The following is a 6,631-nucleotide window of genomic DNA, read 5'->3' on the forward strand; positions in this document are numbered from 1 at the left end:
TCATCCCTCTCTCTTCTCATCCTTCTCTCTCCTCATCCCTCTCTTCTCATCCTTCTCTCTCCTCATCCCTCTCTTCTCATCCGCTCCTCTCTTAGTTTCTCCTTCATTTCCTCCTCGACTCCTTTTTCCAACCATCCCCCGCCCCCATATCTCCTCCACATCTCTTCTTACTGCCCCCCTCCCCCATATCTCCTCCACAGTCTCTTCTTACTGCCCCCCTCCCCCATATCCCCTCCACATCTCGTCTTTACTGCCCCCTCCCCCATATCCCCTCCACATCTCTTCTTACTGCCCCCTCCCCCATATCCCCTCCACATCTCTTCTTACTGCCGCCCCCTCCCCCATATCCCCTCCACATCTCTTCTTACTGCCCCCCCCTCCCCCATATCCCCTCCACATCTCTTCTTACTGTCCCCCTCCCCCATATACCCTCCACATCTCTTCTTACTGCCCCCCCTCCCCATATACCCTCCACATCTCTTCTTACTGTCCCCCTCCCCCATATACCCTCCACATCTCTTCTTACGGTCCCCCTCCCCCCATATACCCTCCACATCTCTTCTTACTGCCCCCCTCCCCCATATCCCCTCCACATCTCTTCTTACTGCCCTGCCTGCCCCTCCCCATATACCCTCCACATCTCTCCCCATATACCCTCCACATCCCTCCCCATATACCCCCCACATCTCTCCCCATATACCCCCCACATCCCTCCCCATATACCCCCCACACTCTCCCCATATACCCCCCACATCTCCTCCCCATATACCATCCACATCTCTCCCCATATCCCCCCACATCTCTTCCCATAAACCCCCCCACATCTCTCCCCATATACCCTCCACATCTCTCTCCAATATACCCTCCACATCTCTCCCCATATACCCTCCACATCTCTTCTTACTGTCCCCATCCCCATATACCCTCCCATCTCTCCCCATATACCCTCCACATCTCTCCCCATATACCCCCCACATCTCTTCTACTGTCCCTCTCCCCATATACCCCCCACATCTCTCCCCATATACCCTCCACATCTCTTCTTACTGTCCCCATCCCCATATCCCCTCCACATCTCTCCACATATACCCTCCACATCTCTCCCCATATACCCCCCACATCTCTCCCCATATACCCTCCACATCTCTCCCCATATACCCTCCCTATCTTTCCTCATATACCCTCCACATCTCTCCCCATATACCCTCCACATCTCTTCTTACTGTCCCTCTCCCCATATACCCTCCCCATATCCCCTCCACATCTCTCCCCAAATACCCTCCACATCTCTCCCCATATACCCTCCACATCTCTCCCCAAATACCCTCCACATCTCTCCTCATATACCCTCCACATCTCTTCTTACTGTCCCTCTCCCCATATACCCTCCACATCTCTCCTCATATACCCTCCACATCTCTCCAAATATACCCTCCACATCTCTCCCCATATACCCCCACATCTCTCCCCATATACCCTTCACATCTCTCCCCATATACCCCCCACATCTCTCCCCATATACCATCCACATCTCTCCCCATATACCCCCCACATCTCTTCCCATAAACCCCCCACATCTCTCCCCATATACCCTCCACATCTCTCTCCATATACCCTCCACATCTCTCCCCATATACCCTCCACATCTCTTCTTACTGTCCCCATCCCCATATACCCTCCCCATCTCTCCCCATATACCCCCCACATCTCTTCTTACTGTCCCTCTCCCCATATACCCCCACATCTCTCCCCATATACCCTCCACATCTCTTCTTACTGTCCCCATCCCCATATCCCCTCCACATCTCTCCACTTATACCCTCCACATCTCTCCCCATATACCCCCCACATCTCTCCCCATATACCCTCCACATCTCTCCCCATATACCCTCCCTATCTTTCCCTCATATACCCTCCACATCTCTCCCCATATACCCTCCAAATCTCTTCTTACTGTCCCTCTCCCCATATACCCTCCCCATATCCCCTCCACATCTCTCCCCAAATACCCTCCACATCTCTCCCCAAATACCCTCCACATCTCTCCCCAATACCCTCCACATCTCTCCTCATATACCCTCCACATCTCTTCTTACTGTCCTCTCCCCATATACCCTCCACATCTCTCCTCATATACCCTCCACATCTCTCCAAATTACCCTCCACATCTCTCCCCATATACCCCCACATCTCTCCCATATACCCTTCCATCTCTCCCCATATACCCCCCACATCTCTCCCCATATACCCCCCACATCTCTCCCCATATACCCCACATCTCTCCCCATATACCCTCCACATCTCTCCCCATATACCCCCCACATCTCTCCCCATATACCCCCCACATCTCTCCCCATATCCCCCACATCTCTCCCCATATACCCTCCACATCTCTCCCCATATACCCTCCACATCTCTCCCCATATACCCCCCACATCCCTCCCCATATACCCTCCACATCTCTCCCCATATACCCTCCACATCTCTCCCCATATACCCTCCACATCTCTTTTTATCTTCTTAACCCTCACCCCTGATGTCTCCCTAACCCTGTCCTCCATCTCTAACATACTGGTAGTAGTCTACACCTCTAACATACTGGTAGGTTGTCTACATCTCTAACATATTGGTAGGTAGTCTACATCTCTAACATACTGGTAGGTTTGTCCCTCTCCTCTCTCCCTCTCCCTTTCTCTCTCTCTCTCTCTCTGTATGGAAGGGTACTACAAGTGTGTTTGAGTACTGAACCATATGGGACTTAATTTGAAGACAGAACTTAATTCTCTCTCTCTTCTCTCATTGTCTCTCTCTCTCCTCTCTCTCTCTGTCTCTCTCTCTCTCCTCACTCTCTCTGTCTCTCTCGCTCTAGTCTCTCCTCTGTCTTGTCTCTCTCTCCTCTCTCTCTCTCTCTCTGTCTCTCTCTCCTCCCTCTCTCTCTGTCTCTCTCTCCTCCCTCTCTCTCTCTGTCTCTCTGTCTCTCTCTCCTCTCTCCTCTCCTCTCTATCTCTCCTCTCCATCTCTCCTCTCTCTCCTCTCTCTTCTCTCATTGTCTCTCTCTCTCCTCTCTCTTCTCTCATTGTCTCTCTCTCCTCTCTCTCCTCTCTCTCTCTAGGTGTGGTCTATGGATGGTTACTATAAGGGGAGGCGTGTATTAGAGTACAGAACCATGGGAGACTTCACTAGAGGACAGAATTTTGTTCAGCAACCTCTTACCTCACCCCTGGGCCGGGACAGGTCATGTTGTCTACAACGGATCACTGTACTACAACAACACCAGAGCAACATACTGGTATGTTACACTACACACACACTACACACACACACACACACACAGACCGGCGTTAGGTGTAGGACAGGGGGACAGAGAGAGAGGGGTGACAGGAGTCGAGGAGACAGGGGAGACAGGGACACAGAACAGGGGTCAGTGTGTATGTCCCCCTGTTTCCCCTCTTTCTGTGGTCCTTGTTTCCAATCTCTCTGTGTCCCCCTGCCTCCCCTCTCTCTGTGTCCCCCTGCATACCCTCTCTCTGTGTCCCCCTGCCTCCCCTCTCTCTGTGTCCCCCCTGCCTCCCCTCTCTCTGTGTCCCCCTGCCTCCCCTCTCTCTGTGTCCCCCTGCCTCCCCTCTCTCTGTGTCCCCCTGCCTCCCCTCTCTCTGTGTCCCCCTGCCTCCCCTCTCTCTGTGTCCCCCTGTTTCCCCTCTCTCTGTGTCCCCCCTGCCTCCCCTCTCTCTGTGTCCCCCTGCCTCCCCCCTCTCTGTGTCCCCCTGCCTCCCCTCTCTCTGTGTCCAAATGTCTCCACTCTCTCTGTGTCCCCCTGCCTCCCCTCTCTCTGTGTCCAGATGTCTCCAATCTCTCTGTGTCCCCCTGCCTCCCCTCTCTCTGAGTCCCCCTCTCCCCTCTCTCTGTCCTCTTGTCCTCGCTCTCTGTCCCCCTGTCCTCACTCTGACCCCCTGTTCTCTCTCTGACCCCATGTCTTCTCTCTGTCCCCCTGTACTCTCTCTGACCCCCTGTCCTCTCTCTGACCCCCTGTCCTCTCTCTGTCCCACTGTCCTCTCTCTCTGTCTCCATGTCCTCTCTCCGTTCCCCTGTCCTCTTTCTGTCTCCATGTCCTCTCTCTCTGTCCCCCTGTCCTCTTTCTGTCTCCATGTCCTCTCTCCATCCCCCTGTCCTCTCTCTCTGTCCCCCTGTCCTCTCTCTGTCCCCATGTCCTCTCTCTCTGCCCCCTGTCCTCTCTCTGTCCACCTGTCCTCTCTCTGACTCCATGTCCTCTCTGTGTCTCCCTGTCCTCTCTCTCTGCCCCCCAGTCCTCTCTCTGACCCCCTCTCCCCCACTCTGACCCCCTGTCCTCTCTCTAAACCCCTGTCCTCTTGCTGACCCCCCCGTCCTCTCTCTCTGACCCCCTGTCCTCTCTCTGACCCCCTGTCCTCACCTCTCCCCTCTCTCTGTCCTCTTGTCCTCGCTCTCTGTCCCCCTGTCCTCTCTCTGTCCCCCTGTTCTTTCTCTGACCCAATGTCTTCTCTCTGTCCCCCTCTCCTCTCTCTGACCCCCTGTCCTCTCTCTGACCCCCTGTCCTCTCTCTGTCCCACTGTCCTCTCTCTGTCTCTCTGTCCTCTCTAAACCCCTGTCCTCTTGCTGACCCCCCTGTCCTCACTCTGACCCCATGTCCTCACTCTGACCCCCTGTCCTCTCTCTGACCCCCTGTCCTCGCTCTGACCCCCTCCCCTCTCTCTGTCCCCCTGTCCTCTCTCTGAGCCCCTGTCCTCGCTCTGACCCCTGTCCTCTCTCTGTCCCCCTGTCCTCTCTCTGAACCCCTGTCCTCCCTCTGAACCCCTGTCCTCTCTCTAAACCCCTGTCCTCTTGCTGACCCCCCGTCCTCTCTCTCTGACCCCCTGTTCTCTCTCTGACCCCATGTCTTCTCTCTGTCCCCATCTCCTCTCTCTGACCCCCTGTCCTCTCTCTGACCCCCTGTCCTCTCTCTGTCCCACTGTCCTCTCTCTCTGTCTCCATGTCCTCTCTCCGTCCCCCTGTCTTCTCTCTGTCTCCATGTCCTCTCTCTCTGTCCCCCCTGTCCTCTCTCTGACCCCCTGTCCTCACTCTGACCCCCTCTCCTCCCTCTGACACCCTGTCCGAGGGACAGGGGGTCAGAGGTGTCTCTCTGACCCCTTCTCCTCTCTCTGTCCCCCGTCCTCTCTCTCTGACCCAATGTCCTCTCTCTGACCCCCTGTCCTCTCTCTGACCCCCTGTCCTCCCTCTGACCCCCTGTCCTCTCTCTGACCCCCTGTCCTCGCTCTGACTCCCTGTCTTTACTCTGACCCCTGTCCTCTTTCTGACCGCCTGTCCTCTCTCTCTGACCCCCTTTCCTCTCTCTGAACCCCTGTCCTCTCTCTGACCCCCTGTCCTCTCTCTGACCCCTGTCCTCTCTCTGACCCCCTGTCCTCTCGCTGACCCCCTGTCCTCGCTCTGACCCCCTGTCCTCTCTCTGACCCCCTGTCCTCTCTCTGTCCCCCTGTCCTCTCTCTGAATCCCTGTCCTCTCTCTGACCCCCTGTCCTCTCTCTGACCCCCTGTCCTCACTCTGACCCCCTGTCCTCGCTCTGACCCGCTGTCCTCTCTATGACCCCCTGTCCTCTCTCTGACCCCCTGTCCTCACTCTGACCCCCTGTCCTCTCTCTGACCCCCCTGTAGGTGCAGTACCACTTCCGATCCCGTAACGTGGTGCTCCAGAGGAGTCTGAGTGGAGCAGGTTACAACAACACCTTCCCCTACAGCTGGGGGGGGTCTTCTGACATAGACCTGATGGTTGATGAGACCGGCTTCTGGGCAGTCTACACCTCCATACCTAACGCTGGGAACATACTGGTAGGTAGTCTACACCTCTATCATACTGGTAGGTAGTCTACATCTCTAACATACTGGTAGGTAGTCTACACCTCTATCATACTGGTAGGTAGTCTACACCTCTATCATACTGGTAGGTAGTCTACACCTCTATCATACTGGTAGGGAGGATGTGTGTGTGTCGAAGGTCACATCTCTCTCTCCTTTATCTCCCTCCCTCCCTCACCCACTCGTTCCCTCCCTCCCTCACCCCCTCGTTCCCTCCCTCCCTCACCACCTCGTTCCCTCCCTCCCCCCCTCACCCACTCGTTCCCTCCCTTCCTCTCTCCCCCCATCACCCCCTCCCCCCTCCCTCCATCCATCCCTCCCTCCCCCACCCCCTCCCTCCCTCACCCCTTCGTTCGCTCCCTCCCTCCCCCTCACCCCCCTCCCTCCATCCCTCCCTCCCTCCCTCACCCCGTCGTTCCCTCCCTCCCTTCCTCCCTCCCTCCCTCTCTCCAGGTCAGTCGGTTGGATCCTCGTTCTCTCGACATTCTCCAGAGTTGGGACACAGGGTTTCCTAAACGCAGTGCAGGGGAGTCCTTCATGATCTGTGGTACCCTGTACGTCACCAACTCCCATCTGGCCGGAGCTAAGGTCCACTTTGCTTATCACACCAACTCCTCCAGCTATAAAGAGTACAAAAACACAACAACAAAAACACAGACAATCCCTTACACAACCAGTACCTCACTATCTCCATGATGGAGACTACAACAAAACCCCAAGAGAAGGGCCCTCGAACACATGGAACA

The 6,631-nt window shown here is 55.6% G+C and overlaps 1 pseudogene; it reads left to right on the top strand.

Moving 5' to 3' along the window:
• The first annotated feature begins 3,112 nt into the window (after positions 1–3,112).
• Positions 3,113–6,631, top strand: part of LOC116362523 (noelin-2-like) — a 17,106-nt pseudogene continuing 13,587 nt past the window's right edge.

The sequence above is a fragment of the Oncorhynchus kisutch genome, unplaced genomic scaffold, assembly GCF_002021735.2.
Source record: "Oncorhynchus kisutch isolate 150728-3 unplaced genomic scaffold, Okis_V2 scaffold835, whole genome shotgun sequence".
Taxonomy (NCBI): Eukaryota; Metazoa; Chordata; class Actinopteri; order Salmoniformes; family Salmonidae; genus Oncorhynchus; species Oncorhynchus kisutch.